The 24,092-nt window shown below is 35.4% G+C and overlaps 1 pseudogene; it reads left to right on the forward strand.

The window, feature by feature from the left end:
* Positions 1–21,781: 21,781 nt before the first annotated feature.
* LOC149580205 (aldehyde oxidase GLOX pseudogene) lies at positions 21,782–23,582 on the forward strand (annotated as a pseudogene).
* Positions 23,583–24,092: the final 510 nt, after the last annotated feature.

The following is a 24,092-nucleotide window of genomic DNA, read 5'->3' on the forward strand; positions in this document are numbered from 1 at the left end:
TGAATTTTTTCCTAAGCCAAATTCTTACATGGTATCAGAGTTGAGGAGGATTCTCATCACGTAGTTGTTCAAGATTGTTCATGCTTCAGCACCTTGACACGAATCCAGAGGATTCACAGAAATTGAGAGTGTCTAGAGTGAGATCTGACCTCATTGTTGCGTTCGGAGCATCGATTCGGTGAAGATTGACTATAAATTTGCCTATATTGGGTGAAAGTTGATCGTGAGGCAAAAAAATTTTGCAAACCGGCACCTGAAGGCACCGATTTGCAATTGGGTATGATCTTTTTTGGATCTATTGAATTTATTTTTCAGATCTAAATTATTTATTCTTTGCATTATTTGGCATTTTTGAATTTCAATTTTGGAATCAGACAAAGAAATTATTTTGGCTGAACCAGGCAGTGACACCCTAGCTCGGCTATATATTTGGTAGAATTATTTTTTTATTGCAGGGAATTAATTAATTTCACAGGGTTTTTTATTTTAATTTTTGGCTTTATCACATTGGGCTCATACCTGCAAATATAATTCGGCCAAGCACCCTCTGCCAATTCGAGCAACCATACTGGGCACCAATTTTGGGCAAAGCTTACCGAACATGCGACAACACCAATCTCATGGCAGAGTTATTTGTTTATGGTCTGCGGCTTCAATCTTTTAAACAGTGCATCAAGTGCTCTACCCACAAATGTGGAACTAAAAGGTGAAACTCTGGCTACTCTACAGCAAAACCCAGTGGATAGTCATTGCTTTCCAGCCGATAGTGTATGGTATTTTGGCATAGCCCTGACACACACCATCCCGTAGATTGCTCCCGCACTAAAAATATAGTCTATAGTGACAACTGTCATCCCAGTCAGCACACAGTGTTGACAAATCCTCAACGACCACATGGACAAGTCCCCGTCAGATGCCTGCGACGACCCTGTCCAGTCAGCATCCTTGCTCTCAACCATGTCTGTGACCAATGGGAGTACAATCAGCGTACAGTTCCACCTTGTCAAGATGTCATTTTCTATACCAACCATATATTTCATATAGTATGGACTGGCAAGACCTCTGCCACATCAACAGTGGGTCAAATTTTCTGCTGACATCATCAATTTACTAGTTTAAAATTGATGTCAGTCAGAACGTCATTCCAGGCCATTTTACAACTACTGTGACAGTCATATGACTGTCAAATTTAACCTCAGGTTTCACTGATGCAACCCCTCTCCAAATTGATTCTGGTTTTTGCAGTCCAACTTCAAGAGGCCATAACTCACACATCCAGACTCCAAATCAGGTGCAATTTTTTTTGAAATTGGGTAAAAAAATTTAAATTTTTTTGTGGTGTAGCTATTTTCTAGTTTTGGTATACGAATTGTTCAAAAATTACATTTTTTGGTGACTGTACCTAAATAATCCTACATTTTGCAACTTCAAACACTCCGTACGGGCACATCTAGAGGTTCTATTTTTTTTGAAAGTGCATTTTTTTTGTCTACTTTCTAGATCAGGCATCAAATTATAACGTTGTGTGGACAAAATTGTCACTTTCAGCAATAGGGCATTTCTTTGATTTGTAATGCTTCAGCATTGTAGCACATTGTAAAGTTTCAGATTTGTGCTCTATTAAGAGGTTGTAACAAGAAAAATTAGAATTCCAGAAAGGCAAAAATTGGAAAGTGACCCATTGTAATCCCAGTACTGATAAAGTGCCCAAAGCATCTGTTTTTGGGGGGTTTCTTGATTTAGTGAAAAGGGCGGGTGTTCTTGGTGTTGTGTTCTCTTTTTTTTGCAATTTTTTTTCATTTTCTACATTATGGGAAACTTTAAGCTTCCTAAATTAACTCCTCATAACTATGCTTCATGGTCAATCAAAATGTTGTATCACTTAATGCATAATGGAGTTTCACAATATGTAGATGCTACTCTTCCTAAACTAGCAGGTGATGATGTATCAATAAGTGAAATTTTAGATTGGGTAGCCATGGATAGGAAAGCCCTAGGTGATATATGTTTGGGGGTAGATGATAAGATCATGTATCAAATCAAGAAATGTACTATATCCAAGGAAGCTTAGGATACCCTCAAAAGCCTTTATGTCAAAGTGTTTGAAGAGGATGTGTCCAAAATTGAAGATGAGCTTGTTTACTTAGATCCTAAGTCATATGACTCAATACAGTCTGGACTTCATCATTAAGGTGAATGAATTAAGGACAAAGCTTACTAATTGTGGGAACTCTATCAAAGATGATAGACTGATCTATCTCATCCATAACAAGCTTCCATCTGAATATTCCACATTTGTATCTTCTTTTAACACCTCAAAGACTACCTTAGGGTCTGCCTACAAGAAAGTCACTTTTGATGAATATGCTAAACTGTTGGATGATGAAGAAAAGAAGTTGAAAATAATAAGGATTCTCAAATCACCTTAGTCCAAAGGATTGGTGGCCAATGAGGATTCTCAACATTCAGCTAGACAATCTTCAAATAAAGGAAAGGGTAAGAAGAAGTGGAAGAAAGTTAAATCTGAGGATGCAGAAAAGACAACACCACAATCTAATCAACAAGGCAAGTCCTCGAATTCCAACAAGAAAGGGGACAATAATAAGGAGAAGAAGAAGTGCGCTTATTGCAAGAAAATAGGTCATCAAGAGCATGAGTGTTATCTTAAAAAGATTGATGAATTAACCAACATTGTGAAGAAATATAATGTTCCATTGCCTAATGCTTACAAGGATAAAGGATCATCATCAAATTCAAAGGGCAAAGGGAAAGCACTCATGGCTAATTCGAACTCTTCAATGGAATGGATATTTGACTTAGGTGCCTCATATCATATGGGTTCTTCAAAGGAGGTTTTCTCTTCAATGAAGCAGTCCAAGGTACCACACATCTTCATGGGGAATGATAGCAAAATGGAAGTTGAAGGAAAAGGAAACGTGGAGATGGAAAATGGAGAGTTTCAAGAGGTTCTCTATGTTCCAAACCTAAGTTCAAATCTCCTCTCAATCTACCAAGTCACTCACTTTGGAGATGGACATAGAGTTGAGTTCCTTCCAGACTTAGTAGAGGTGCATGATCTTAAAGATGATTCCCTGGTTGCAGTGGGGAAGTGAATGATCACAAGAGGTTCTACTCTTTCTCTCACTTTGTACCCAAGTCTTCTTCAAAGGCCTTGTTAACTCAATAAAATTCAAACATGCAACTATGGCATGAGTAGTATGGTCATCTTGACTACTACTATTTTTAGCAACTTTGCACATACCATATGGTCAAAGGTCTACCTCAAATCAACTTTTCTAAGGGTAAATGCTCAACAGATTTAGTGGATATGCATCTAGAGCAACAAGTGTTCTACAAATATTTCACATGGTATTAGCAGGTCCTTTTGCATTCAGCTAGTGTTGCTACATACTTACCTTTGTTGATGACTTTTCAAGGTTCACTTGGGTCTACTTTTTGCATAACAAGAATGAAGTGTTGGACAAGTTTCTAGACTTCAAGACTCATGTAGAACGAAAATCCAGAAATGCCATCAAAGTACTCCGCATGGACAATGGAAACATGGATGTGAATAGAAGACTTAAGGAGTTTTGCAAACATGAGGGAATTGATATTTAGGCTCCACCAACATTCAGTCCTCATAAGACAAATGTTGCAGCTTTGAGGATTCGAACTCTTCAGTCTATGGCAAGTTGCATGATTCAAGCCAAGTCTCTAGATCCATCATTAGAAGTTGAAGCAATCTCCAGTGCCACTCACATTCTTAATCAATCTCCTCATCAAGCCCTATAATGAAAAACTCCTTTTCAGGCATGGTGCAGTAGAAAACCTATTGTGACACACTTTAGAGTCTTTGATTGTCTTGCATGGGCAAAGGCATCTTCCAGGGGATGCAAGGCACAGTCATTTCAACCTTGTATCTTCATTGGTTATGAAGATGATGTGAAGCCATATAGACTTCTAGATCCTAAGACACATCAGATATTTGTGGAGAAGGATGTACATTTTGAGGAAAGTTCACCTAGCTTGTCCTCTACTCCTCTTCACACATCATACAGTATGGATACTGATAGTGATTTCAGCGATAGTGCTTCAACAGATTCAGACATGTGGGGTTCTATCGACGAGTATAGTGAGAGGTCACCTCATCAGTTCAGTCCACATGCATACATCACCACAGTGATAGGTCCAGAACAACGGGGTACTTCCAATCTTCCAAATATAGGTTCAGTGACAGATTTGGGGGATAGTATTGATGATCTGCCTCTTCTTATTGATGCAAAATTACCTTCTTCAGTTGTCATGAGAGCTCCATTAGATTCTCTTGTTCATTCTCTACATGATCAATCCTCACAGGTTGAAGTGATTGTGGATACTTATGATCAACATTTGTAGCAGGGTTCTTCATTAGTTGCAGAGATAGATAGTTCTTTGGGATAGGTTCTTCAGCCAATTGAGCAAGTTTTAGAGGCATCACTTATCCATAGGATTCTTTCCACACACAGCAGAAGCATCTCATTTGTACCCTTGGCATTGTTTCTTCCTAAGGGGAGGAACACCATTTTGCAGTCTTGGATCAACTTCTTCATTGGCATAGTCATTGTTTGGCATTCTTCTTTGGGGGAGGAGCCCATCTTTACTCTCTTCCTCTTCTCATCATTCTCTTATGTATATACTGGATGCATGTCATAATGGGGGGGTCTTAATTACTCCATCCATCCATGCATCCTCTTTTATCTCTCTTTTTGGGGGAGTGTTTTTCCCATGAGGTTTTCCCTCTTTTCCTGCTTTATGGGAGATTGCATATCATTATGTACATGGGTACCTAACATGGCCTAGTAGCCAGGACCCATATTTCATTGCATCCTAGATTTCATAAGCTTAAGGGAATTCTCCTAAGTTGCACTTAAGGGGGGGTGTTGGTGTAAATAAGTATTTACTTATTACACTTACTTAAGTTTTACTTAGGTTAATGCATTATTTAATTATTTTGCATTATTTTATTATTATTTTAGGTGAGACACTTAGGAGTTTGTGAACTCTCATTGAGTTATGCAACTCTAATTATGCACATGGTGTCTACAACATAGGAGTATGCATCATTCACTGAGTTGTCATATTGACAACACAGTTATCTGCACTTCTTATTTAGCACATGTTGTCTACACCACTGATTTGTGTGCTACACCATTGGCTTATCCTCACATCATCGCACTTAATCTCGTGCTTGATGGAGGATAATCCATATATGGTGGACATGTGCCTAGTTGCATGACATATCATGATGATAACTTCTATGCATTCTAGAAGCTCTCCTGAGGCCTTTATATTCAGGGACTCCTAGTGTACTCTTGAATCCAATTATTGAATGAATATCATCATTCTAATCATACTCTGTATATTTTGGTTTACTATGTGCTTGTGTTGAGTTCTTTCCTTCTTGGGTGAATTCTAGCCTAAGCCAAAGTCTTACAAAGAGATTGAACAAATTGAGAAAAATAAGACATGGACTCTAGTTCCTAGACCACAAGACAAAAATGTGATTGGTACGAAGTGGGTATACAAAAATAAGGTAGATAGAAATGGTGAAGTCACAAGGAATAAGGCAAGATTAGTTTGTAAGGTATATGCACAAGAAGAAGGGATAGGCTATGGAGAGACATTTTCTCATATTACAAGATTGGAAGGAGTAAGGACTCTACTTGCGTACTCTACATACAAAGGTTTCTAGTTTTATCAAATGGATTTTAAGTCTGCATTTCTGAATGGTATATTAGAGGAAGAGGTTTATATAGAACAACCAAAAGGATTTGTTGATGTTAACAACAAAAAAATGGTATGCAAACTACACAAAGGTTTATATGGTTTGAAGCAATCACCAAGAGCATGCTATGAGAGGCTACACAATTATCTTATGAAGATTGGATTTGAGAGGACTGATATAACAACAATCTATACTTGAAGATAGAGAAAGGAAAAGGTATTTTGTTATCTTAAATTTTTGTTCATGATATCATATTTGGAGGTCAAGATACTTTATGTAAGGCTTTTACAAATGAAATGAAGCAAGAATTTGAGATGTCTATGTTTGGAGAGATCAAGTTCTTTGTGGGTTTGCAAGTACATCAGATGAAATATGGTATATACATCATTTAGTCAAAGTATGTAAAGGAGATATTGAATTTTTTTGGATTTGAAGATTCCAAACCAGTAAATATACCTAAGGTGATAGGACATAAATGGTCAAAGAATGATTATTCAACTGAGGTGAATCAAACATTATATAGGTCTATGTTTGGTAAATTATAGTATGTAGTACATAGAAGATCTAATATTGCATTATCTATAGGAATAATTATAAGATTATCTGCTAATCCCAAGGAGAATCACTTGATGGCAATTAAGAGAATAATGAGATATCTGGAAGGAACAAAAGACTATGGTCTATACTACAACAAGAATAAGAAATTTTAATTGAAAGCCTATAATTGATGCTAATTGTACTAGAAATGTTGATGATAGAAAAAGCACTAGTGGAGGAGAATTTTTCTCAAGAAAAAGGTTGGTTACATGCATTAGCAAGAAATAAAATTGCATTTCTCAATCTACTGTTGAAGCTGAATATGTAGCTCTTGTAGTAAATTATACAAACATTGTATGGATCAAATAGCTACTCAAAGGTATGTTAATCTATGGTGAATGATTAGGAAAGTACTATACATACTTTATAAATTATTTGGGGCTTGGGGCATCGCCCTAGAAAAAAAAATTGGGCTACTATTCACTAATGGCACAAAATTTTGGGCTACTATTCACCATTTTCCAATGGCACAACATTTTGGGCTACTATTTTCCAATTGCCTATTGTTTATATTTGCCAATGTATGGCCCACATGTTGTAACTAATTTTAACTCTAAAGGAGGAAAAATACTTGTATAAAAGGGCATAGGGTTAGGGATTCTTCCATAAGGTGATGCAAAAATTGGTTCTTGTAGCAGTATTGAGCTATAAAGTATTATAGATTGTAATCACTAAATCGTAATAATATTGGAGTTGTTTTTTGGTGGACATAGCCCAGGATTTGGGTGAACGACATTAAATCTTGGTGTCTTGTGTTCTTTTCTGTGTGATCTATTATTTTCTGATATTGTTTATATTTGCATGTAAATGTTAAATCTTTGTCTAAGGTTAAAACCTAACAAGGTATGATGGAGGAAATTACTAAACCTCTGATACTTTATTGTGATACCATAAGTGCTATAAATACATAAAAGAATCATGTCATGCATACAAAGAATGAAGTATCATTACTTAAGAGAATTAGTTCAAAATAAATAGGTGAAGATGGAATATGTTAACACAAAAGACAAAATAGATGATATCTTCACAAAAGAGTTACCTAAGGATGCTCATGAGTATCTAAGAGGTAAACTAGGGGTGTTCCCCCTATGAAAGGCTATCTAAGAAGCATGAGGAGTACCCTGCATCAAACAAGTTTATTGACAAATGTTACACATCGATGCAGTGGATCTTACTTTAGGAGCTACCTAAAGTAATCAAAGAGATGGAGCTATACATCAGTCAGAAGCAAGGTGACGAAGAAAGAAACTAAAAAATATTAATATCTACATATGAAGATGACACATCTTTGGCATTTTCATCAAAGATGGAGAAATTTTTGTCAAATAAAAGTGTACTGAGTTCAAGAAATCACAGAGGGAGAAATTTAGATATAGAAGATACAAAACTATGGTATATCTACTCAGAGGTAGAAAGTGTACAAGTGTACCTTCTAATTACATCTACTTAGTAAGAGGGAGATAATGTTGAGGGAGATATAATAAGTGACCCAAAGGAAGTCATAAGAATGAGTTGATTGATTGTCTATTGATTAGAATAGAATTTTGTAACCTATTAAGAAGATGGAAGTTGTTGATAGAGGGAGAGACTTCAATACAAAGATTTATTTTCTTTTTGGTATTTTGTTGGTCTTACTGATTAAGTCTAGTTAGTTTGGTTTTCCATCAATGACAAAGAGGGAGATTGTTGAAAATAGATTGATATAAGCACGATATATGTGTTTTAATCATTGTTTTGTCACTAATGTCAAATTTGCTAGTTTCTTGTAAGAATATTGATTATATGATTTAAGTACTATTATTGATTTAATTGATGAAGAGGATTTGACCAAATGAGGTAACAATAACACCTAGAGGAAAGATTGAGTTATTATATGAAAAGAAGTACAAACTTATCAGTTAAGACAGTAATATTATAGTGCATTGATAATCTAGTTAAGGTTGCAAAGGTTGGATTATACTGAGTAAGTCTGGAAGAACAAGTTAAATGAAGTTCATCTACCAAGCTTGCTCGAGTGGATAGTAGTTGCCGAGAAAAGTTAGTGCAAAATGAGAAGAAAATTAGTTGGACTCAAGAAAAGTGAATTTCTGAGTAAGGCGAGTGGAATTATGTACGTTAAGTAAATTTTAGTTTATGCCAAGCACAGGTAAACTTTAGTCCATGCTGAGTGTTTTAATAGTGGATGCCAAGCAACATAGTATGTGCCAAGCATTAGAAGCTAGTTAATGCCGAGTGTCAAGATTATGAGAAAGATAGAGAATTTGATGAATCTAGGTTGACGAGTTTGATTTCTTGGATTGTGTGAACCATGTGGGAGATATGATTGATGAGCTCATGGCGTAGAATTCATGGTGAACCATTTTGACGCAACTATAAAGAGAACTGAAGGAGAAGTTACTAGAAGGGAATGAAATGAAATGAGGAGTAGATTCATTCAAGCCTACCTAATCTGACCTAACACTAAAATGGACGATGGAGGATGAATGGTAAAAGATCTTAATTCTCTACTTTTATAGATGGTTGGTCAGAAGCAAGGGTTGTCATGTGCAAGAACCTAAGGAAGACTAGGAGTCTAAGGTATTACTTCATTCAGTGACCTAAGAAAATAGACTGCTATGGTAAGCAAAGAAAGAAGGCTTAAGGGTATGAATGCTTGAAGCGTGAACAAGCTATCAGAGCTTAAGTGTATAAAAGCCAAGTAGAATAGAGGATTGAAAGAGAGATTTGTAGTATGCAAGTGTGTTTCTAAGTTGTTAATTAGATCAAACCTTACTATTACTCTTTAATCACTATATCAGTCTAGCGTAAATCCTTTAGATTAAGGTTGAACTAACAATCATTTGTAAATCCTTTAACTAGGTTACTTTCCAAGGAATGATCTAAAGTCCTCTAACAAGGCTCACTCCTAACAGGGTGATTGAAATCCTTTAATGAGGTCACATTTAATAGTGTGCATTGTAACCTTTTAACAAAGTTGGCCTTTCAAAGGGCATCACTTTAGAAAAGTGAGAATGAGTAGCATGTTACTGGTGGTTTTTCACAAATATGGTTTCCAAGTTAAATCAATGTGTCAAATATTTTTTGAATAAATTATGTTTCATGTTTACATTTCTGCAAATTGATTTAATAGTAACCTACAAGTTTTAGTGATTACATAATCTAATGGATGCATGCATGATGAAAAATGTTTTATAGATATGGGTTCACTAAATTGTGAAAAAAATTATTTGTACATTTGGACCTTGGATAACTGATTCACCCCTCCCCCACTCTTAGTTATTATAAATAATTCCAACAAAAATAGCCTTCCAAATTTTTATGTTCATCCTATATACTTTATAGTCCTTGTCCCCAGATAGAGCTAGTTGTTGCCTTGGGATTTATTGTGTCCAAAATTCCAAAATTTTAATTTAATTGGGGAAGAAAATATTAAAGCTACAACTTTCCACTCTCTCCCCAAACCAATGCTCACTCTCTCTCCATGAACCATAACATTTTAGAAAAAGTTTAGGCTAGAGAGTGTGAGTTGGGGAGTTTGAGTTAATGGTTAATGTTTCTTATTCTCTCTCTCCAAACTTCTATACACTCTCTCTCCTCAAACCTTAACTTTTTATAAAGTTAAGGTTGAGAAGTTTGAATTGGATTTTGAACTATTAGCCAAAACATTTTTCCCTAATCCTAACCCAAACTTTTGAAGTTGAACCCCAACTATGAACAAGTACCACATAGAGTTCATGAAAGGATGCAGGAATGACAAGGATGAAGGAACTTCATCAAGTTGAGTGCCTCCTTCAACACGATAGTGCAATACATAGTCATAGGTTTAACAATTCACTAAAATTGAAGATGATCCAAATTTTGGCATCATTCAAATCCATAGAAAATAGTGAATGGGAAGCATAGTTGAAGTAGTGAAATAATTGAAGAACTTTCTTAAAGAGTATTTACCTTCCAAATATAGTGAATAGGGATATATTCTTTGAGTTAATTGTAGGTTATCATTAGTAATATATTTTCCAAGATGTTTCAAATAATCAAATATCAGTAGGTCATACTCAACAAAGAAAATTTATATTTGTGTGAAGTACCAAAGAAGAATCATGGCTCACAAATAATTGTCGAATTAACAAAAATATATTTAAAGCATAAGAGCACAGACCTAACATGAAAATTATTTGACTAAATGCAATAAAGTCATGTCATCCTTATTATACAAGGATTACATGTATTCCTTGGTGTGCACAATATACTTATTCTAGGAGTGGCTTGCCTGACTACTCCACTATAAGCTAGTGAGGGAACTCCAACTTGAAAGTTCTGTATGTAAATGCAAAATAGAACTTCAAATTAGTGTCATTAAAACATGTAGGAGCCCCTCTATGAATAGCCGTTAATACAAATTCATACAAAATGCATCCAAAATTTGCACTCAAAGGCATCACGGGGGTTATGAGATAAAATGACATGAAGATAAAATTTTCACACAATGATAGTTGTGTGCATAAATCAAGCTATGAAAAGGTTTTAATAAATTCAAGTGAATGTAATTAGCTATGTTGGAGTCATAATCTGCTACCTTTGACATCCTCTCACACAATAATCATGTCAATGTTGATAGGATACTACAAACCCTTATTTTACCCAAAGGTAGAATAAACTTCTAATTGATTGTTTGTATATCAAAGAGGCATTGAATCATAGGTGGGATAATCAATCATCACCAAACAAATGGATACAGGTATAATAAGAAACCAAAGTGAGGAAGGTTCACGAAAAGAATTCCTTGCATTGATATGAAAGTTCACATTCCTCTAATATCACCTTTACTTGAAATGTTTGATGGAATGTCTCAAAGTAATGTGGTTCCATAGAATTTCATGATGGAAAGACATGTATGTGCAATGTGTTAGCTAAGACAATGAGCGTGAATTGTTTTACAAAATGCTCCAAAGAAGTGGCCTCGTGACTATGATGATTGGAAATAATGCACAAAATTAATTCATTGAAAAATCCTTGGAAATTTTGCAAACAAATGCATCACCAATTGTGAATCTTGTAGAAGTCGATACATATATTTATCTTGAACACACAAAGTAATTCAATGAAAATCTCTTGGATCATACTATCTAAGAAAAGTAGCATATAAAAGCATTGTGAATTATCTAATATAATAAGATATTGTATGTAAATACAAAGTTGGTGTCTTTCAAAAGGCTTTGGAAAGCTACTAATTGCCCAATTCCAAAGTGAGAGTGTGAGTAATAATTATGAAATTTGAAAAAGTATTTCAAAGAGTAAATTGATGGACATATTGAGGTGTGGTTGGATTTTATATTTTACTCATGAGAAAATTGGTGAGAAGAGCTTATGGATGCACTGGTTTTGAAATTATGAATATTTTTAGGTATGGTCATACTTTGTGGTATAGGTGGAGAGTTGATGGTGGGATGATTGTACAAGCATGACAAAAAGGATGCAAAGACAACACTCTACCTTAACAAAATCAATCACATGTTTATCTATAAAATTACATATTTTTAAGTCCTGGACATGTCACTTGTTGTGAGTCATAAGTTAAATTTTTTTTTTTTTTAAGGTAGTTGCAAACTTGAAAAGTTAGTTATGCTAGAATAGTTTATAAATTCATGAACAATGCATGTAAAAGGCGACTTTTTGGACTTTGGAATTAGGGAACACTTATGTTAGAATTTTGATGATAAGACAATTTTTGTAAAGTGTGTACAAATTTCGTCTTTGTAATAAAAAATTCTTCTTATGTTCTTGGTCTAAGAAAATAAAGGAAAGCACATTCGAGTTGTTTACAAAAATCTAAATTGGTGAAGCATAAAAGGGTTGATTCTCTTTGCAATGAATGTTTTCATGGTATTATGAAAATGTTCATGAATCTTGAATCAACATTGTGCTAATAATCATCTTCAAGCATAGTTCTTGATTATCTTTATTAAGAGTTTACTTTAATCTAAGACAGCTTTAAAGTCGTTTGGTTCATTCGTCATCAGTAACTTTCTCTCTAACCTTCAAGTTTGAATACATCTTTATTGAAGAATCAAAACTTATGCCTTATGCAAGAGCCACCCCTCTAAACGTAGAGGAAGATCATATATCAAGGGCCTATCCAACTATTGAAAAAATTGATTTACCACAATCCATTGAACCAAATCACATATTTTTCAAGAGACAAATTTGTTTACCAACACATATACATATATAAATACACACTCACACAGATATGTGTGTGTGTGTGTGTGTGTGTGTGTGTGTGTGTGTGTGTGTGTGTGTGTGTGTGTGTGTATAGACATATATATATATATAGACATATATATATGTATAGATATATATGTATAGACATATATATATGTATGTATAGACATATATATATATATATATATATATATATATATAGACATATATATATATATATATATATATATATATATATATATATATATATATATATATATATATATATATATATATATATATATGTATAGACATATATATATATATATATATATATATATATATATATATATATATATATATATATATATATATATATATATATATATCTGTGTGTGTGTGTGTGTGCATAAATATACACACACACACGCACACACATATACATATGTATATATATACATGTATACATATCTGTGTGTGTGTGTGTGTGTACGTGTGTGTGTGTGTGTGTGTGTGTGTGTGTGCGCGCGCGCACATACATAGAGGAAGTTTTTTTTCTATTTTTGAAATTTTTTGTCAATTGATGTCAAAATTTAAGGCATTTAGAGATTGAATATAAGAAAGCTTCAGCAATAGAAATTTTAGTGCTCAGAATCTAGTTTTTTAATATGTAATTTATTTGTGTACCCATATGATAGATTTTGTTTTTGGTATGGATCTTTAAAAAGCACTTTTTCAAAATGCTTGTTTCAGGACCATACCACACTCATGTACAAACACCATAATTTGACACAAACAACTGAATTTTTGTAAATCCTTTTAAGGGGAGTTATCTAATACACCTAAGATTGATGACAATATTTTTTCTTAATTTTTTATTGAATAATTTTATTATTATTAATTATTAATTGGCTATAAAGGTAAATTTTAAATCCTCTCATGTACAAAGACCATAATTTGATCAAAATTTCACTTTTTTCAAATATTATATTTTTTACCTCAAAATAATTGTATGTAGATTGATAACATATAAATTAATTTAAGAAAAAATTTAAAATAAAAATGTTATTAAAGTTTTAGTGAACTTCACCATTTTACATTTAGTTACCACCTTTCATTAAAAAATAATGCAAAAATAGTAAATAAAATCATAGCACTATAAAATTTATATTTCTTAAATTAAGATAGTGAGAGCTCTAATGGGTTTTTGTTTCATAAAAAAATTTGATCAAGAAGACCCTCTAAAAATTATGGCAAGGTGTGAATTTCTCAGTTAAATGCCTTAGCCAAATCTTGAGAGGTCAAATCATAGACTTAGTCTCACCAAGCCTATCCCGAACCAAAATCAATGTGGGAGAAAAAATCCCACCCAATGTTGTAAGAAATGGGTACCCTTTATTTGAATTTCAAAAAATGGGTACCCATTTTGAAAGTATCAAATCGACATAGAAAATCCCCCCAAAAATCAAAATTTTAATTTCTTGGAAACGAGTACTCATTTTTTAAAAGTAAAAAATGAGTACCCATTTTTTGAAAATAGAAAATAGGTACCCAATGTTTTTTAAAATGGGTGCCTATTTTTTAAATTTACGACTAGCTGCCCGAGCCTAAAATAGGTACCCATTTTTTAAAAACAAGTACCTGTTTCTAAAGGGGCACAATCTCTATCCATGGACTTCCGCGGAATTGAGACCCAACTCCTTGTTTCTATTGATGTATATGTATAGATGTGTGTGTGTGTGTGTGTGTGTGTGTGTGTGTGTGTGTGTGTGTGTGTGTGTGTGTGTGTGTGTTAATCTATGATTGGCAAAAAGGAAATTTGCTCTCTTAATAGTAGAAAGAGAAACTAGTACTAAATGATGTAAACATCAAAAAAATCTTTTTAAAATCTTAGTTGATTAGAGAGACAAAAGTAGGAAATGACTCCCTATTGAGCAAGCCAAATAGGACTAATAGAAAAATATGATGAACTTAGTAAATGAATTTTTCATCGTCTCTTGGGAATTATCTTAATATCAAAGATGGACATAAGGTAACATAGTTCCAAAAGAGGTCTTTAGTAGATTAACATATTTAGAAGGAAAAATCCCAAGGAATTCATCATTTAAAGAATAATAAACAAATGATGAGAAGTTAAACATTGATTATCAAATACAGTAGTAATATAAAACCATGAATGAAATAAAACCCACATTGTTGCAACACTTAATAAATTTAAATGAGAAATGCTAGATTTCATGGGGAAAACTAGTTCGAAAAATAATTTATGCAACTCCCTGAGCAATTAATGCAATGGGTCTTGTTATAGAAATCACATCCAATCCTTGAGTTGAAAGAATTCATTTTGTATGCCCAGCATATAGACCTTTTATAGCGAAGTCTCAATGGTAGTAGGATGAGGATGGTGGGCCTCCAAAGTACTATAACTGAAAAATAAGACCAAAAAAACAAAATGGTATGGTGTGCTTCTATTTATCTGCTCTTGCAACATCTTTTCTTCTTTTATAAAAATACCCTCCTAACATTATTTCATTATAAATTCAATCGGGAATATAAAAGGTAAGGTGATACAAATAATGGAGTTACATGATTTCTATCTTCCCCCATTATTTCATTGCCCCTATCTTTACAATTTTTCATGATCATTAATGTGGTGGTCAACGATTACAAGAATTTTTATTGTAAATGCAATATAAATGGATTTATGAATGGTATATAATCAATATGGAAGAAATTATATAGTGGACCTATTGAGATAAGTATTAAAGAAATATAGGCACTCTTTTATGATTCTTGGACCCAAAACAACTACATAATCCTAAAGTAATTTTCTCCACTCAATAGGCTTTGGAATAGTAGCTTAATCCAGAAGGATTGTATCATCCATAAATTATTGGTGTGATTTCCAACCATTTATATTATTTTCCATATCTACATATTTTTACACTTTTTAAGTATGAGGCTACAATAGGTGAAACATTTACTTGCACCTTTCATGGAGAGAGTTGATGTCCTAATAGAAAGAAACCCTTTAGGTATGAGATTATGTGTTATTCCTATCCAAAATTTAGCAATTGTATTAATCAATGGTGGAATATTAGAGTCCTAGTAACTACCATGTTTACCATAGCTAGAAACCATGAGAGCATTAAAAGGGAGGTCATACATTTGAATAATTCATCCTCTAGAGATATTTTCAAACAAGAAAAGGAAATAGATGGAAAATAGAAGATATCCAAGAGTGTATGGAAAAGGGGGACCTATCTCTAGCCACTCATGAGAAAGAAAAGTATTGGCAAAGGAAATGGGAGACAATCGTAGGAAGAGAAGAAGTATTCTAGAAGCATAGATTTAGGGTTTAGTGGCTTATTGAAGGGGATAGAAATATAAATTTCCTTCATCATTCAACCTCCAAACATAACATGAGGAGTACTATCCAAAAGCTCTTTGATAGAAACAGTGTCAAAATTACTACTTGGAACACTAGATACTTCCAAGAAATTTATAACCCCCACTAATGTAGGTGAATCATAATATTAAGGAGGTGTTGCTAGATGCCATCAATACATTGGTTGACATTAGGTCCAATATGCACATTTTATTACATTATCACATGCATTTAGAACATGTATAGTAGCAAAAATTTTCTTGGAGAATATCCAAAAGCTACATGGTACGCCTAAGGTTATTGTTAGTGATCATGATCCTATCTTTACTAATCACTTCTAGAAAGATTTATTCTCATTTATAGATACTAAATTGGCTCATAGTTCTTCATATCACCCTCAATTAGATGGGAAAACTAAGGTTATTAATAGATGTTTGGAATGATATCTATATTGTTTCATTGTAGAGAAACAATCTCAATGGGTTGATTGGCTACCTCTTGTAGAATGGTGGTAGAGCACTTCTTTTAATAGCTCATAAAATATGTCTCCATTTTTGGCACTTTATGGATATCATCCTCCTTCAATTACATCATCATTAAAGGTGTCACCAAGAGTTCAGGCAGTAGAGGACTACTAGCTCATAAACAACATGTACTTTCAGGACATCGGGAAAATTTAGCTATGGCATAAAATCCAATGAAACAATAGGCAAACCAACATCATAGTGAAAGAAATTTTGAAGTTGGGGATTAGGTCTTGTTAAGATTGCAGCCTTATAAACAAATCCTAATGAACCAACAAGAAAATAATAAAAGGTTGTCTCCATGATATTATGGACCATACCAAATCATGCAAAAGATTGGTAGTGTTGCCTACAAGCTAGATTTGCCACCAACAATAAGATACAACCATTTTTTCATGTTTCTTGTTTGAAGAAGGTAATTGGATAGAATATTCCTACTAAAATAGTACTACCATAACCAAAGTGCATTCGTCAAACACGCATGAAGAAGCTAAGGAATAGAACCCTCACCTAGTATCTCATCCAATAGAAGAATTTACTAGTTGAAGAGGCTGCATGAGAGGATGAGGAGTTCATTCAAAAGAATCCACACTTAGTTAGCATTAAGGACAATGCTTCTTTGAAGAGAGGGAGTATGTTATACCCTTATTATATGTGTATATAGGGTTATGAATAGTCAACGTGTGGCTATATTAATCCTTAATTAAGTCATGTTATCATTATTATTATTTTATTTAGGTAGGTAGGTTGGCCTAGGTGTTATATAGGGTTGTGTCTATTCAGCCTAAGCATAATTAGGTATATGTAAGAGGTTGTGAGTCTTATTTCAAGTTCTTATTAGAGATATTTGGGGGTTACCCCCTTGTAGTGGCCTATTACTCTAAGTTATAATCAATTATTTTTTTAATATTTCATATTATCTTTTCCATTGTGCTAGTTATTTCACTACAAATTAGGAATTGAGGATGACTCAATGCTAGTCATTGAGGCCATTCAAAATTTTAAGGGATGCCCAAATATTATTAAATAGATTAATTAAGACCACCATACACCATGTGTACCATGAGGGAAACCAAGTGGTGAATAGTCAAGCAATGCACAAACACGATGTCAATAATACAAGGATTTGGGATAGGGGAAATGATCTCTTGATGACAGTTTTAACACTTGTTCAAAAAAATCTTTTGATGCAATAATGACCAATTTGTGCAAGTATTTAGTGGGATCCAAATTTATGAGGGTGCACATTACAAGATGCGGGATTTTTTGATGGTGATTTTAAATTGGAATACCTTTTTTAATTAATATCACAAAAATGAGTTCAAGCCAAGAGAGAGTCCATAACCCAAGGCAAGATATGGTGCAATTTGTTTGAATCCAAAAGGATGAGCCTTGAGCCTTTCTACCTCTTCAAAAGCATTTTTTGAGAATAATTAGGGAAGGGGTGAGGTCTCATGAAGAAAATATTTATTAACTTAAGTGCACATGCAAAAATCATAAGTGAAATTAAAACACAATTTCCACTATTATTAATCAATCTTACCGCATAGAAAGAAAATGTCTTTGTTTTTGTTAAATGTACATTTACCTTGCTAAGTAGATGATTAGAAGTTGTCAATATTTAGTGGTTGAGCTTAGTGATGATGAATTGATGGAAAATGCCAATACTTGGATTGAACCAAATAGAATCAAAGAAGTTATGAGGAAGGACAAAGTAGTCTAGACTTACATGAGGGAAAGGGGTATAGTTCCATTTATGGAATGCATTGATGTTCACAATGAGAGGGTCCCATGGAAATTTATAGACTCCTGGAAGACCTGTTGGGTGACTATACATGGGGTCTCATTTGAAATTATGAAGGAGTTTATTGCTAATCCCACTACTCTAGCTATGGAAGGAAAAAACTAGAGGAAGCAGGCAAGGGTTGCGGACAAGACAATCCTAAGGAATTTTTTCAACCCAATGAAGCTCTTGTTTGTTTCTGTGTTGGGTTTTCTTATGAGGAGCTACCAAAACCTTAGGACATGGTCTGCTATGAAATTATGAGGTATGTCACAATGGAAGACACATATAAGGTGATTTATTATTATCATTTCCCTATTCTCAACTACCATATGAATAGGGAAAGCATTTATTTTTCTGATTTTGTTTGGAATGTACACAAAAAGAAAGAAGAAGGAAAAAGAGCTTCACCATATGTCATCAAGCCTTAATGGTTTTCCTGTTTAACTTTTACAAGGGTCTTAACCCTTAGATTCCTAGCCTGGTCCCTTCCCCACCCAAGATTACTGATGTTGCCTAGACTTCATCCTATTTTGAAAAAGCTCAGGATGATAACAAGCCCTCTACTAGTTTTAGGAAGGTTAAAATGAAGAAAATGGAGATATTGGGTGTGGAAAGTACTAGAGATATGGCTAGGAAGGTAATTGATAGCTATAGCAAAAGACTGAGAGACAAGAGGACATCTACTACTATAAGCACGAAAAAATTGATCAGTTATAATTCTACAAAGAAATCTAGTAAGAAAAGAAGCCTTAAACCTAAAACAAAATCAAGTAGGAGGAACTATGGTAAGCAAGATGATGAGGGGATGACTATTGATGACAAGAATGAAACTATTGAAGGTGGTTAGGATAGTCCTATGGCTTCTAGGGTGTAGGATACTTTCAAAATTAAGGCCAACACCCCTGATTCTACAAAAGAGGGTGATAAGAGTGATCAAGGGATGGTTACCTCCCCCATCAAAGTTTTAAACTTGGAAGCTCAGAATCAAGGGACAAAGAATTAAAAAAGGTCCAGGATGAGATGTCCATGGGAGGAGATCAATGGAAAGAGGATAAGACTATGCCACAAGTCACTACTAACAACCATCCACTGATTAATTAGTATTTTTCCAAGTTGGAGGATCCGTTACAAGCCTAATAAAAAATAATGAGGACATCAAAAACAAGTTTGATGTGGTAACAAATTTTTTTGTTTGTGTGATGCATTCTCTTGCAACCACCCTCCATCTTCTACAAATTAGAGAGGAGGAGAGCAAGGACACTAAGGACATCGAGACCACCTTCTCGGTGTATGGTTTCTTGGAAAATGATTGGTTGTTGCTTCTACTATAGAACCTAAACAACCAACAGGAGAGTTAGCTCTTGGTCCCTTGTTTTTCTTTTTTTTTGTTTACATTTACTAGTTATTGTTTGGCTGATGGGGCTTATTATGTTAATTATTGGATTGGGTTTATGCCAAGAATTGTTAAGAGGGAAAAGTTTTTGTATAATTATGACAATATGTTAGCTAATAGTTGTACTAAGTTTAAGTATATGAACATTGTAATGTGGGGTTTTTAGTATTAAGAAAGGTAGTTGGTTAATTGTATGGTAATGACGTTCGACTGATCTTCAGCCTTGTTTTTCTACCTTTGGGTCAGCCCCCATTTTAGCCATTTTTTTAATATATAAAAAAAATATCACAACTACATGGGCAAGAGCTTACAAGACAATGGTAACTTGTGAAGCTTTTATATAAGAGGCCTTGAGTTCGATTCTACTTGAGCTTAACACATAAAAATAATTTATCTCAACAAATATTAAATAATGTAGACTTTAGCCCGTTAGCTATTCAAACAGTATCAAATAAATATATATAATTATAATTTCAAATATTCCTTATTATTGAAAATAAATAATCAAAACACTTTAGATAAAAAATAGTAATATGTTTCATATTTTTATAAATATAAAAATAAAAAGATAACAATCTGCAATTTAATCTTCATAATTTTCTCTACTTTGCTTAACTTCGATGCCCAAAAGAAAATTTTTAAAACAGTAGAAGTCCAATGATATCCATCGTTAATTGAACACTCCTAAGTGAATGGCAACTATCATCGACTGAATCACTTGATTTCACTTATGAGGGAAAGGGAAATACCCACTGACACAAAAATAAATGAAAAGGATTTATTACCTAAAGCAATGTTCGCTAGCAATATTGATTTAAGTGAACATGTGGGAGAAGCATGATCTTCCTACACATTTGCATGCCGTTCCGATTCAAAGCTCGTTGACTAATTGGAGGAAGGTAATGCTTTTTACTCCCATTTAGCGAAATGGATTTTAACTTTATATACTCGACTTCATTTCACGCTATCAAAAGCCTATGTCTTTGTATAGTAGGTAGAGTTCGTTTTTCTGTATGTCATTTCCTATCATCACTCATTACCAACAGTGGGGTTTACTGATCTCATACATTTTACTGTTTGCTTATTCTTCTTCATGTATTTTAAGTGTAGCATATCGTGCTACCTTTATGTTCTACATCTTACTTTTAAATTCCAATAGCTTGCCTTGCATTCCAACTTAATCTTCTTATTTCCTATTAATCTCTGTCACCCCGTGTTTATCTTTCTTTCTGAGTTAAGAGGGCTCTTTTCTACAAAAATAATAAATAATCAAGTCTTGGTGAGTGCAAGGCTCCGACATCATACGGGATGAGGTTGGGATTGTGCCCTAGGTGATTTTGATGGCGTGGATGCCCCTCAGTACTTGGCTCTAAGGCGAAGAGGTTTCAAGCACGAGTGGGCCCGTATCGGGTTCCTAAAAAGTCTATGTGATGACCTTCGCTGGTTGGTAACTCGCAGACTTCGTGCCTCTTGCCTTGCGAACCCTTCATAAAAAATAATAATAATAATAATAATAATAATAATAATAATAATAGAGACATGTGCCTCAAACGTTGGATGGAAGAACAAAATGTGTCCAGACATTGCTAGAGCCAAAGCGCCCACGTGGGGGAAGGAATGTAATTTTATGATGAGTTTTGCTGTGGGTGATCGCAAAGATTTGGAATGGCCAACCCATAGTTTTTCGTGTGGCCCCAGACATGTTAGAAATCCATTTTGTCGAACTTATTACAGAAGTTGGGCCCGATTACAAGAAACGCGTAAGACGATATAAATTCCCTACGGTGCCATCAAAACTAGCGCGTTGTATTAGCTGTACGTTTGTAAATTTCACATGCTTGTTAACACAAACTCTTATTCCGTGATCAATAAAATAATTAAATAAAAAGAAAGTCCCAAACCGTGGCATTCCAGCATATATAATGTGAGGCGTAAGCAAGTGGCATTCGTGGCGCGGAGACCGCATAGCATATAAATAGAGTTAAAGCTCCTTCATAAATCGCAGATATCAGTCTTATCATACAAGTATCAGACGTATTGAGTAAGCAAAAGATAGCGGGGAGAAATAGGCTGTAAGTTTTATGAGTGCTAGATTTCAGTTGCTGCTGACATTGTACAAGGCAAGTGGATGATGATGGAGGGATTTAGATTATCAAAGCGACCATGGATTCAATCATCGTTGTTATGCGCTCTAGTAATTTGTTGTGTAAACGTTGGAGCAGATCAGCTCCACGAAGGAAGATGGGAGCTTCTGGTGGAAAACGCGGGTGTTGCAGCGATGCATATGACACTTTTACACACCAATAAGGTGCTCATCTTCGACCAGACGCTCGCGGGTCCATCTAATATAAGCAGAACTGACCCGCCCTGCAATAGCAAAACACCACCGGCTAGCGAGGATTGTTGGGCACACTCCATCGAATATGATATTGCCTCCAGCAAGGTCAGGCCTCTACACGTCGTCACCGACACGTTTTGTTCTTCCGGCTCTTTTGCCAGCAACGGCACGCTCGTACAGACTGGCGGATGGAGCAACGGTGACAGGGTGATCCGTTCCTTCACTCCATGTTCGGATTCGTCTTGCGACTGGGTCGAGTCTTCCACGTTGCTGTCATCCCGAAGATGGTATGCTTCCGATCAGATGTTTCCCGATGATCGGGTCATCGTTGTGGGAGGTCGAAGATCGTTTAGTTATGAATTCGTTCCTAAGAGACCGGGCGAGGGAGCCTTCCGGCTCCCGTTTTTGGTAAAGACAAATACGGTCGACGTGGAGAACAATTTGTATCCGTTCACACATTTGTCTTCTGATGGCAATCTCTTCATCTTTGCCAACAAGGATTCGATCCTCCTCGACTACAAGAATAATAAGGTGGTCAGAACATTCCCCACGATGCCTGGCGGTGGTGCACGGAACTACCCTTCATCGGGTTCGTCCGTCGTGCTGCCCCTCGACTCCGTTAACAATTTCCAAAGGGTGGAGATTCTCATCTGCGGGGGAGCGCCCGACGGAGCCTTCAAAAAAGCCAGATTTAACCAGACGTTCGTGGAGGCGGTCAAGAGTTGCGGAAGATTGGAGATAACATCGTCAAATCCAACATGGACAATGGAGGAAATGCCAGGCCCGAGGGTGATGAACGACATGCTCATTATCTCCACCAGCGAAATCCTCATAATCAACGGCGCCAAGAAAGGAACCGCCGGTTTGCAATTAGCGAGAGAGCCTTCTCTGAGCCCTTTTCGCTACAGCCCCGCTGAAGTCCTAGGGAATCGGTTCCGGGTCCTGGTTGCTACAGGAATTCCTCGAGTGTATCACTCTACTGCAAATGTTCTTCCTGATGGACGGGTCCTTGTTGGCGGGAGCAACTCCAATTTTGGGTACCGCTTCTCTGGCGTGCCTTTCCCAACAGAACTTCGCTTGGAAGCGTACATTCCTAATTATCTGCATTCTAATTACGACCCCAAAAGGGCAGCCATTACTTCCATTTCTACGAGGGAGATAAAGTACGGCTCCAAATTCATCGTGCGCTTCTCTCTTCCAAGGCGTCCAAGTACCAATCTTCGTTTTCATGCTTACGCCCCTCCTTTCACGACGCACGCGTGGTCGATGAATCAGAGAATGCTGGCGCTGGCAGCCACAGCTGTTGTGAAAGAGAGTGGCGGGTATTTGGTGGGTTTGACGGCTCCGCCCAGCTCGGTAGCTTCTCCGTCGGGGTACTACTTGCTGACAGTTGTGAACGGAGGGATTCCCAGCAAGGCCGAATGGATTCCCTTCATTAATTAGAACCACTGAAGTATTATGAATTTCTCTGGATATCTTCTGATAATGTTTCAATACTCGAGATTATTAACAAATTCTTTAATCATTGAAGGGGAACGAGTACAGGAGCGGAAATACTGTGGTCTGCGGGATTTTACAGTCGGTGACCAAAGAATTCTCGGGGCCAATCGAAACAGTAACTCTCCCGTGAGTTACATAAATAGTGGACCAGTTATCCACATGAAAATCCTACAGTATAGAATACAACGAGATTCCCTAGCTTGGATTTGTTTCTGCATAGGACTTGTATATTAGTATCAAACTCTAGCATTCATATATATGGATCCAAGTAATTAATTTGATTGACAAAGATTTGTATATATCTTCTTTTGACTTTTATTTCGTCTATATGTTTGTATTGTAGGAATGAATTGTATATTTGAGAGACGAGGCGAAATCCAGCGAAAACCAGTGACACAGACCACGCGAAACACTCCTGGCAGCTTCTTTTTGAGCCGTGCGGCGCATGAGCAGCCCGCATCCTTTCCTTTCTTCTGCTAGCCGTTACACTGGTTATTTGGAACCAAAAAAAGGTAGTGGCTTGAGTAGTGAAACCCTAATGAGGTTAAAAACGGCTGCTAGACAAATGGGTTGTTCAACAGAAGGCGAATCCTTTGACCCT

The sequence above is a fragment of the Cupressus sempervirens genome, chromosome 1 (genome assembly GCF_028749045.1).
Source record: "Cupressus sempervirens isolate cs-2001-9-10 chromosome 1, ASM2874904v1, whole genome shotgun sequence".
NCBI classification, from domain to species: Eukaryota; Viridiplantae; Streptophyta; class Pinopsida; order Cupressales; family Cupressaceae; genus Cupressus; species Cupressus sempervirens.